The sequence below is a fragment of the Prionailurus viverrinus genome, chromosome C1, assembly GCF_022837055.1.
Source record: "Prionailurus viverrinus isolate Anna chromosome C1, UM_Priviv_1.0, whole genome shotgun sequence".
NCBI lineage: Eukaryota > Metazoa > Chordata > Mammalia > Carnivora > Felidae > Prionailurus > Prionailurus viverrinus.
Window position 1 is genome coordinate 36,341,755 of NC_062568.1, and position 11,395 is coordinate 36,353,149.

General features: G+C 32.0%; 1 long non-coding RNA gene across 1 annotated transcript; it reads right to left on the minus strand.

Moving 5' to 3' along the window:
• Positions 1-4,870: 4,870 nt before the first annotated feature.
• LOC125171830 (uncharacterized) lies at positions 4,871-10,210 on the minus strand. The gene is made up of 3 exons (XR_007154435.1): positions 10,060-10,210; positions 5,070-5,187; positions 4,871-4,949 (listed from the first exon to the last, which is right to left on the minus strand). It is a non-coding gene; the product is annotated as an uncharacterized LOC125171830 (long non-coding RNA).
• Positions 10,211-11,395: the final 1,185 nt, after the last annotated feature.

An 11,395-nucleotide genomic window follows, 5' to 3' on the forward strand; every position in this document is an offset into this window, starting at 1 on the left:
TCAGCAACATTTACAGTACTGATTCTTTCAACTTTCTCAAATTAAGGGCTATTTGGAGAATGTAATAAACAGAAATCACAAGTGAAGACAAATACACATACGCACACATGATTTGGTGTATAATTTTAAAGTGTTCATGAACGAATGAAACCAAATGCCATTTTAAATGACCAATTTATTGGATAAAATATGAGACTTGAAAAATGTGTGTGTATGTAGACAAATTAATTAAGACAGAATGTTTCAGCCAAAATTTACTATTACTTTGAATTTTGAATTATTAATTTGGCTGTAAAATTTTCTCATATGTTAAAAAGCTATATAGCTTTGAAGCGAATTAAAAACTGTCATCACACTAGACAAAATGTGCTAAAAAAAAGACCCCTATCCTGTTCAGGCGGTGTTATGTGCTTCAATCTCTAACACTGCTCTTTTTCACAAAGAATTCTGAAGGACCAAAGTTTATAAGTCTCCAGAGCCTATACATAATATATAGCATCACAAGTAAATTTTACAAAGCTTCTGCTATTATTATAAGTTGATATTTTATAACTTACTAGGTAAAACATTAAGCAAGTTAGTGTTAATTTTTTATTGGATATGAAGAGAAAAAGACAAATGCTGGTAATAATCTGACTAATGATAGGATCTCATGAGGAATTTTTATGTTACAGAGTGCTTGTTTATTTTCATCTTCTATTACCCTTGGGAGTTTCTTTGACATTGCACAGATTCCGTAAATTATCATTCAACGCTCATATTTTCCATTTTTTAAATAATATTTTGTTATTATATATCAACATTTTTCTGCTTCTCTCTGATGTCTTGATACACAAAGGAAATCTTTGCAAAGATTCATAAGCAGGCTATACATACTACTTTTGTGATTATTGTCTAAGAAGTGTATTCCCTTAGAGACTTTGAAGATAGGTTTGCCTTTGCCCTTGTCTAAAATGTTGAAGAATTAAGTGCCAAAACACTCAAAAAGTAGACCTTTGATGAAGATCAAAATCAAGGCCAAAGCTTTACTTTAATGTCTCGTTACATGTCACTACTCTTAACAAATACACAGAAAACAAAACTTGTCATTGAATATTGAAATATCATGTTCTTTTTTTTTAAGTTTATTTATTTAGTGTGTGTGTGTGTGTGTGTGTGTGTGTGAGAGAGAGAGAGAGAGAGAGAGAGAGAGAGAGAGGGAGAGAGAGAGAGAGAGAGACAAAAGGGAGGGAGGGAGGGAGGGAGGGAGGGAGAGAGAGAGAATCCCAAGCAGGCTCTGTGCTGTCAGTGCAAAGTCCAACAATGGGCTCAATCTCATGAACTGTGAAATCATGACCTGAACCAAAATCAAGAGTGGGATGCTTAACCGACTGAGCGACCCAGGTACCCTGAAATAACATATTCTTAATTCAAAACATTTATCTCTATCCCTTATAAAATTCTAAGGATATGAGTCTGCCTTTTTTTTCTAGACAAATTTCACTTCACTGACAACGTATATTTTCAAAACCTAAACTGTCGATATACATCATCTCTGTTTTCAGTTATAGCAACAATACTTTAAATTGCTGGGGCTCTCATATTTAGCAGTTATTAAGAACCAGATTTTTTACTAGTACTGCACCTATTACTGTGTGCAGTGTGAGGTTTAATACCTGTCTGTAGTTCTAGGTTAGTATATCTTGATGAGATGGTACTTTCTTGCTTTGTTTTCTCCTCATAAACTTGGGAGTATTGCAGAAAAGACTTCTCTAATGAATTATACAATGGTTCTTCATTTTATATATCCTATGGGTTACATCTTGAACCTGAGTTTACCTTTTACTTTCTGTAATTTCTCTAAGTCCTCTAATACCTATATAGTTTATATATTCTGCTTTTGGTAACTAAGTCCTCCAGGGTCTCTCATCTTTACAGGCATGGGTACATCAACCTCCATGGGTTTAAATACCTTTATTGCCACATTATATCAGAGACTGTTTACTTTCCCTTCTAGACCATGAACTAACTCCAGCCTACAGCATCTCCATGGTCAGGTCTTCATTATGCTTTTACATATAAACTAGGTTTTGCTATCAATTTTGATTTACTTCTAGAGTTATTTTGTTGGTAAGAATTGGCACTTCCCAAAGTATGTCAAATTTAATGAAATGTGTGGGCCCTTTCAGACCTGAAACAGTGTGAGTTGAAGTTGGAAGTAGGAAGTCCCCAGTAACTTAAGCAATGATTTATTTATTCTTTCCCTCTCTGCCATTCTCTGCCCCACCCCAACCCTCAGCTTGTCATCTCTACTTAGCTTTGCATTACTACTCTGTATTTGTGCTTCTTTTTAGCAAACAGTTTTTTTCTTTGCGATAACCAGCCTGATCTTGTCTTTAAGATGGCTTTTCTAGCTCCAGTTCAACATGAACTTCCTATTTAAGTACCTGTAACTTATTGGAAATTTTGTGCCTCTCAGTTAAAATTAAAAAAAAAATCTATTTGTGCGTCCATTCTCTAGTCAGGGACTGATTCCTAATCAATGGCTCCTCGGGACACAGTCATCAAGTAAAAATACCTCTGTGGCACTTCTTCAGCATGAGTTTTGGCTGGAGAGGTGTTTTCAGAAATTACACATGGAAGGACAGAAACTGCAAAATATGTCTATTCCAGACATATTTGTCTGGAATATATGTCTGTTCCAGACATTTTGAATCTAATCCCACTGATCCAATATTCAGTGTTAAACCCTGTCAGATTTTGGCATTAATTTTGCCAATGCTCATGTTTTTGAAAACAAGATTACTAAGATACAGTTCACTTGCTTGAAGAGTGCATATCAGTCCTTTTTAGTATGTTCATACAGTTGTGAAGCCATCACCACAATCCTGTTTGGATAGTTTTGCTCCCACCAAATGAAACTTAATACCACAGTTTGGCAGTTTCTTAACAATTTAAATATAGAATTAATAGGTTTTCAGCTGCATCCACGTTGAATAATGTTTTATTCCTTCTTTTCATAACTGAATAATATTTCATTGTATGGATATACCACATTTTATTTACATCTTATTAATTCATCAACTGATGAACATTTAAATTGTTTCCATTTTTGGCTAATATGAATGCTACTGCTCTGATCCATTTTTGTACGAGTTTTTGGATGGATGTGTCTTTTCACTTTGGAAGGTGTATAGTTAGAAGTTGAGTTGCTGGGTCACATGGTAACTCTGGTCCCTGATCCTGCTCAGGGATTGTTGTTTTTCTTGTTTGCTTTGTCATTTGTTTGGTAAGTGACTTGATCAAATTAATTCTGTGAAGCCAACTTTGATTACAGTGTTGCAGTCTCTGAGGTTCCCTCTCCAGTTCCCCCACATCCCTTTTTATTATCTTTTATGCTATCATCATAATCCAGGCACTTTATTTAAGTATTTCTTTTTGTTCCCATCTTTAGCCAAGGACTTTTAGCTTGGAAACTCTCTCTTAGGATTCAAAGGATACATCCTAGGTCATTGGAACGATCTTTCTGACTGCCAGGGCTCTGTTTGATTTTATTCTAAAGCCTGCCTTCCAAGGAGTTTTCCCTGGGTCAGAGCGACTTAATATTCAGACACTGTTTGCTCAAAAGTTATTTTAAGCCCTTTGTTCCAATGAGGCTTCTTGTCTGTCTTGTTGGCTTTCTTTGTGTGTTTTCAAGTCTGCCCTCCATCTTTTCCTGCTTTTGAGTGAATGCAACATAGAACATTTGCAGAGCCTTCCAGATCCCTAGGGTTGACTGTGATCCCAAGAAGGTCTCTTGGCTATTCCTTTTCCTGGATCTTTCTATTAAATTTCTATCTATTCTGCCATGTTTTTTATATCATGGAGCTACCAGCCTTCTCTCAACTGTTCTCACCAAGATCTCCATTGTTTTAGATAATACAGTAAGGAAGAGTTCCCCATTCTCTGTTTCAAAGTAGGCAGTTCCTACAGGCAGAGCTGAATAATTTGCATCTTTATGGCCTGCTTTCTTCCTGTGTGATATCCTGTGCCACTGCACTAAAGCTGCTTTCTTGGAGTGCCACTCTTGCTCAATGAGTGGCACCAAGTGGGGCTGATGCTGTGGTCTTCTTGGCTTCAAACCTCTGCTGTATGAATAAGTAGGGCCACAGGCAATCTGGTTACCACTACTCATGATTCTATTAAAAAGATTTGTTTTAGGTAAAGGGAAATCTGACCAACTTTACTTTGAAGAATAGCTATGCCTTTTGAAATTCTATAATTTTTCTATCTGATGATAGGACCTTTACAAATGATTTATAATTGTTTAATATCTTATGGTTTACAGCAAATTATCATAAAATAACTATTTCTTTGAATTCTCATAGACTATGAAGTAGATTAATACCCTCATCTGAAAAGTCAGACGAATGAAAGAGATATATGAAGTAGTTTGCCTAAAATCATTTGGCCAGAAACTGCCATGAATTAAAGTAGGAAATTTTCCATATTCATGGCCTGTCTTTTTTTTTCATATACTACAATTTTATTCATATTGAGAAATTATGGATATTATATTAGACAATAATGTACAATAAAAATAGGTGCTCAATAAATGTTATGACACGTTGTCATCTTCTGATCAATAATGACTGCATAGGTCTCTTACTTTCTAATATGTCTGACTTTAACAAAGTAGGGCAGTCATATTTGATATGGCTGTGTGCCCATCTATTTAATATCAAATTCAAATAAAATGAGGAACTTACAGCATGAAATCAGTTGCTAGTTTCGAGGAAGACCTCTTTCACCTTTGAAAATGTTATCATATTTAAAAAGAGAGAGAGACCAGATTTAATACTTTGAAGTTGCATTTATTTCTTGACTCTGTGAATAATGTCATTGGAGAGATGTCTGAATGCTGATAGATTAAACACAGCAGCAGCTGAAGTATGACTTTATTCTTTCACAGATCATTTTAGATGCAAAGACTAAAAATGAGAAAGGAAGAACAGTGGAAAATGGAGAGTTTTAGAGCTCTGATTTTATAAACATTTAATTTTATAGTGTAAGGTTAGGAGGATAAGTCGAGAAAGGAATATAAGCCCTACCAGCATATACTGATGCAGAAGTTTCATTCTCAAGTCTATTGCTTCTGATGGTAGACATTTTTCATGACCGTATTCCTGGTTTTATGTATTTTTTCCAATATTGTTCCTTGTCATGTGTCTTGGCCAAGACAAAGAAAAATGTACCATTATACATTACAAAATGCTAGGCCTTCCACAAATTTTTGAAAATCAACATCATTTTTAAAATGAAATTCATATTTGTATTTCATTTGAAAGTAACATTTTCAAAGTGCTTTGATACATATCCTCAATTAAGTGAAATATTTCTTACTTTTCTTTATAATTTTGCTGTGCTATTTATGTCCATGAAAGAAGATATATCATTATATTTAGAAATATAAAGCAGCCCCTACCCACAGACTCACATGTCTATTTTATTTTATTTTATTTTATTTTATTTTATTTTATTTTATTTATTTTATTTATTTTACTAATTTTATAAAAAAGAGAGATAATCATCTATTGGCCACTGTAAGCATTAGTTCCACCTCAATGTTGACAACAAGGGCTTATACACTGTTTGTAAGTCTATCCTAGCTCTGTTTTCAAATGTAATTGTGATTTAGTAACATAAAAAAGTAAAACACATCATATTTGTCCTATTCTTATATCTGAGTTAGGGTTTGTGTTTTATTGTGCCAGTAGAGTGAGTATATTTTGTTCATTCTGTACTAATAGGAAGAGATGAACAAAATAATTTTAATGTAAGAAGAAAGAAAATCACAAAAGCAAGTGATGTTATCTTATAATGTTGACCAGTAAAAAGAGGGGTGAATAAATTAATCAGCTACCCTTAGATCCTGAATAGTGACATGGCTCGTATGCCAGTTGCAAATTAGCTCCTTGGAATGGACCTGGCTTTGAAGGTATCATTTTTATTTACTTATTTTTGTTGTTGTTTGCTCACTTTATACAAGGTACTTTATAAAAGGTACGGTACAAATTAAAATGTTTGCTATAGGCTCTTTGTTGAGTAGATATATTTTGATTGGATGAGAATCAGCTAAACAGATCCAGTTGTTTTACAAGATGGGGCATGGGACATGTGATGCTTGCTTGCTTATTTATTTATTTATTTATTTATTTATTTATTTATTTTATTTATTTAAATTTTGCATCCTGTGGTATCCAAATAATCTCAAAATGTCAAAAGTAATTCTGGAATCTCAGACTGAAAGAATTTGATGATCAAAACATATTGATATGAAGCAATACAGCTGAATCCTTTGAATATCTAGTAAAGACATTGAGAGGCATTTGGCTTTGGAAGCTCTTTTCTCAGACTCTTCCAGAATATTAGACACTCATGGAAGGGTGGGCCAGTGAAACCACTCAGAACTTAAATCGTACAAGCTTCAGTGCTCATCAGTTTCTCATCACATCCTATCCTCATGTGTAATTCCAGACTACACTTTTGTATTACATTTGATATTCTCCCTGAACTTTGCTGTCACTCATATATGTTGTTCCTCTCGTTCTCTTCTTTATTCATCATAAAACCTAATTTCTCAATCCTTCTGGCAATATCTCAAGCCTTTTTTCTTTTCTTCTTGAACTGTCAACAATAGAACATAGTCCTGTTTTACCTGACATTCCCACGTAGTTATCCTACTTTGCTTCTACCAGGCCCCATCACATTGGACAATAGAATTAGAAATTTCAAGAGCAGGAGCGCCTGGGTGGCTCTGCTGGTTAAGTGTCCTAGTCTTGATTTTGGCTCAGATCCTGATCTCACAGTTGTGAGATTGAGTCCCATGTCTGGCTCTGCACTGAGCATGGAGTCTGCTTGGGATTCTCTCTCTCCCTCTCTCTTGTCTCTCCCCTACTCACACTGGCTCTCTCTCTCTCTCTCTCTCTAAATATTAATAAATAACATTTTAAAAAGAAATAAAATCATAAAGAAAAGAAATTTCAAGAGCAATAAAAATGCAAATATATTACTTTTGATTTGATCATTACATATGACTGTAGTTACTACTGTCATTAATGATCTGGTGTAGATAACTGATAACACCAAAATAATGAATTAAGTTAGCTGTATATTTTCTCCTTCTGTTAAATTATGGATTATCTAGTTATAACTTTGTCATTTTAATTATTTGCTAATTTAGAATTCCTTAGCATCTGTGCAATTTAGAATACAATTCATCATGTAATTGTGAAAGAAAGAAAAACCTGGATTTGTTAAATGGATAAATAAGTACTCAAGATTAAAGAAAAATAATGCTTCATAGTTAGGATAGAAAATGTAATTACATTCTGACATATCTGATGGAACAGAAGGAAGGAGGATGGAAATAGTGAAATGCTTCTAGTAAGTATTTATTTTGTTCTGTTTTATATTTCAGAAATTATTGTACATAGCATGTATGCAGAGTAAAATACTTGAAAAACAAAACAACAAGAAAGAATAATCAAATATATATTTGAATAGAATATATATATATTCAAATATATATATTTGAATAGAATAGAATATATACTTTTTGGCAGAAGTAAAAGAAAATTCCAAAAATTCTTCTGCAGTAGTTAAGAAAACAGAGTTCATTTGCTCTTACCTGCTACAATTAGAAAAAAAAAATATCATATGTACGTCTATTTCTTTTTGAAAATACAGTTGGATAAGCTTTAATTGTGTGTAAATGCTAGGGTAGTTTCCATGGACTAGCCATATAAGAAATGTGGATGACAGACTTCAAGACTTCCTGTAAATATATCAGCTATTTTGATCAGGTTACAATGAAAATAGCTGGATCACAATTCTCACTTACCACATGACAAATTGATGTCTAGGGAAATCTTTTATATATGTTAATAGCATTAGGTAATATTTTATTTTGATTATTTTTGTCCCTACTGCTTGGTTCATTAATTGTCTTCATCAAAAATCTGATGCTTTCAAAAAAGGACATTGGTTGATTGGAAACTCGAGGGAAGTACAAATTACTTTTTCATAACTTTTTTGGGCAATGTCTGAGAAACTCTAAGATCAATAGTTGAAGAAATATCCACCAAAAAATTACTTATTAGGATTTTAGTAAAACGTATAATACATATGAATTGCGAGGTTTTACAATGGACCCTTTCAAAAACAGAATTCATGAGTTCATAGAGATCATGATGAAAAAAATCAAGTAATTTTAGTAGAAAAATGTCTCTTGGAAAAATGTACACAAATAGACCAACTTTGACCAAAAAAACATACAAGTATGGTCAAAAACTATCAAAGAAAACAGATACTGAACTTCCTAGCAAGACTAATAGCAACTAGAAAATATATAGACGAGCACAATGACACAAAAAAGAATTTATTAAGATTCAAAAATATGAACAATACAATGTAATAAGGTCACTTGCTTATAAAAGTTATAAAATTCTGTATATTTAAAACACAAGCATTATTCTCATAGATATTTTATGTGATCTGTCAGTTTTATAATGTTTAATATTTTATTTTATTATTTTATGGGACATCACCTGTTTTCTCCAAGACAGGATTATTTACATTATGTTATAGTATCCTATTTGACATTATTCTAATTTTTTATGTACTATAGATCACTACCAAGTAAAATTACACATTTTACCCTACTCAAGGTTTCTAATGAGGTATCATTTGATATGTAAAATAGAGACTGTATATTTATGAAGTTTTGTTTAATGTCTTAAAAATAAGAAAAACATTATGATGTTAAGCCATACCTTAATTTACAATAATAAAGCTAAATTAAGGCGAATCAGTTATTGAAAACTAAATTTTCTCTCTATTTTTGCATACCAAAATGTTATGTTCAATTAGTAAAAGATTATGTATGTAAAAACATTTTGTAACAGGTCTAGCCTATATTCTTTTTCCTTTCCTTATAAAGATAAATTTAAAAATTCCAAATGCAATCTATTGAATTTTTGTAATTTTTAAAATTTGGTTATCAAAGTTATAAGAATAAGAACTTGATACATACACATTTATAAAGTATATCTTATAAACTTCTAAGGTAAATGAACTCATATTTGATGCTAGCTACAAAATATTTTAAATTAATTAAAGTTACCAAGTATCTATGGAAATTTAATACTTGAAAAACTAAGGTATAAATAATATAAATAATATAAATATAAATTCTTATTTCCAATAAGGGCAGTTTTTCATATTCTGTTCTGGAATTTATAGCACTAATATATCAAGGTATGATTTAATTAATAATACATAATATAATATAATATAATATAATATAATATAATATAATAATTTTGCCAATACAGTTGACCCTTAAAAAATCTTGAGGAGTAGAGGCACAACCCCTACTGTTGTAAAAAAAATCCATGTATAACTTTGACTCCCCCAAAACTTAACTACTGAAAGCCTACTGTTGATAAGAAAAGTTGTACCTATTACATAAGCAGATTAACACATATTTTGCACATTTATGTGTATTATATACTGTATTCTTACAATAAAATAAGCTAGAGACAATGTTATTCAGTAAATCATAAGGAAGAGAAAGACATGTACAGTACTGTCTGTATCCAAAAAGAAAAAAAAAATCTGTATATAAGTGGACCTACCCAGTTGATACTCATGTGTTCAAAGGTCAACTGTACTCATCAGGAAGTATAAATATTGAGGCACTATGATTTAGATTCAGAAATATATATTCAATGCGAAGCCATTTATCTCTTAATGCTGGATGATGGAGATACACTAACATGCCTAAAAGAACATTTCAAAAAAACCCCAGAGTATTATCATCTGGTTACTCTTTGCCAAAATCTTCCCAAAAACAGTAATAATTTTGTTTCAGAATTAAGTCTGAGATAATAACTTGGAAGATTTCCTGAGTGTGGGCATAATTTTGAAGATAAAAATAACTATATTTTAAGAAGCTACAAATAATTTCTAATGAGGCAAAAATATATTAGCAGATAAAAGTCTCACTTGTGTAATATTCAAATAGCATTGAACAAGTACCTCAAATAATCTGTCCATATTTTCCCTTAATCCAATAATTACAGAGCCGTTTGATGACTTTAGTTGTCACTCTGTATTCATTTATGAAGTTGTCTTCAGTAACAGTTCACTTATGAAAGGAGATTTGTAAATCTTAATAGGCTGTCAAGAGTAACTTGAACTAAGGATGTTGGAGGTGCAAGAAATTAGTAAAGATAGTTATACATTCCTTTGCAACTCAAATCCTAGTTTAGCAATGAAAGCAAACATGTAGGAATAGTTAAAAGGTGAAATGTGTAGGGTATAATTCACCAGTTTCCTGGTGCTAGGAGTACATTTTGCCCCTTACACAGATTTACATAAAGAAGATTTGATTTATTGACTATTTTCTAATTTTGAAATATTCTTTAAGAAGTTTTTTATTTTAACTTCGGTATAGTTAACAGACAGTGTTATATTGGTTTCAGATGTATGATACAGTGATTCAACAATTCTATACATGACTCAGTGCTCATCATACTAAGTGTACCCTTAATTCCAATCCCCTATTTCACTGTAGACTATTTTATAACTGAAACTGTTTAATGCTTGCTTGTATGCGTCACCTCACTAGCCACCCCCCGCCAAAAGACACTCAAGAACTCTGTATCAGTAAAATAACAGAATTCTTTTTCATAAAAACAGAATTCTATTTTTCTGTTTCATAAAAACAGAAGCGCATAGCAACATATGTATTCATCTACATAAACATATGTGGTAACTAATGAGAATTAAATGTAGCAGTTTTATCAGAATACTTCACTCTTTCAAAACTTGTCCAGTTGGACAGCAGATCTTCTAAGCCTCTTTCAGATAGGAAAGTGCACTCACAACTTGTACATTTTGGTATATATTGTTTTCAGTTTTCTGTATACACATATATCACTTTAATAGGATCTGCATTTCCTACCGTAGCCTTTCCCACACACAAATTGTCATGTTTACAGCCGTTTAATATTCTAGTGCTGACTCTATTTTAATTAACTGAAACATGAATTACAGAAATTTAAGATATTTAAGATGTCTCCTTATAATTTTAATTTAAGTAGTAGTTGCTCTGGGCATTACAACGTGTATGGAATATACCACAATTTAAAAAATATTGACATTTTACTACTTCAGGTAGAATCTAAAAACCTGACCAACACCTAGATCCTTTATACTCATCCTTTCAATAATATCATTCTCAAAAAAAGAAAAACACGGAACAAAAAATACACTGTCACATTTTCTCTACATATTATGAGATCTATATGACATAATATTATAATTTTTACTTTTAATCATCAGATATAATATTAAAAACTCAAGAAGAGAA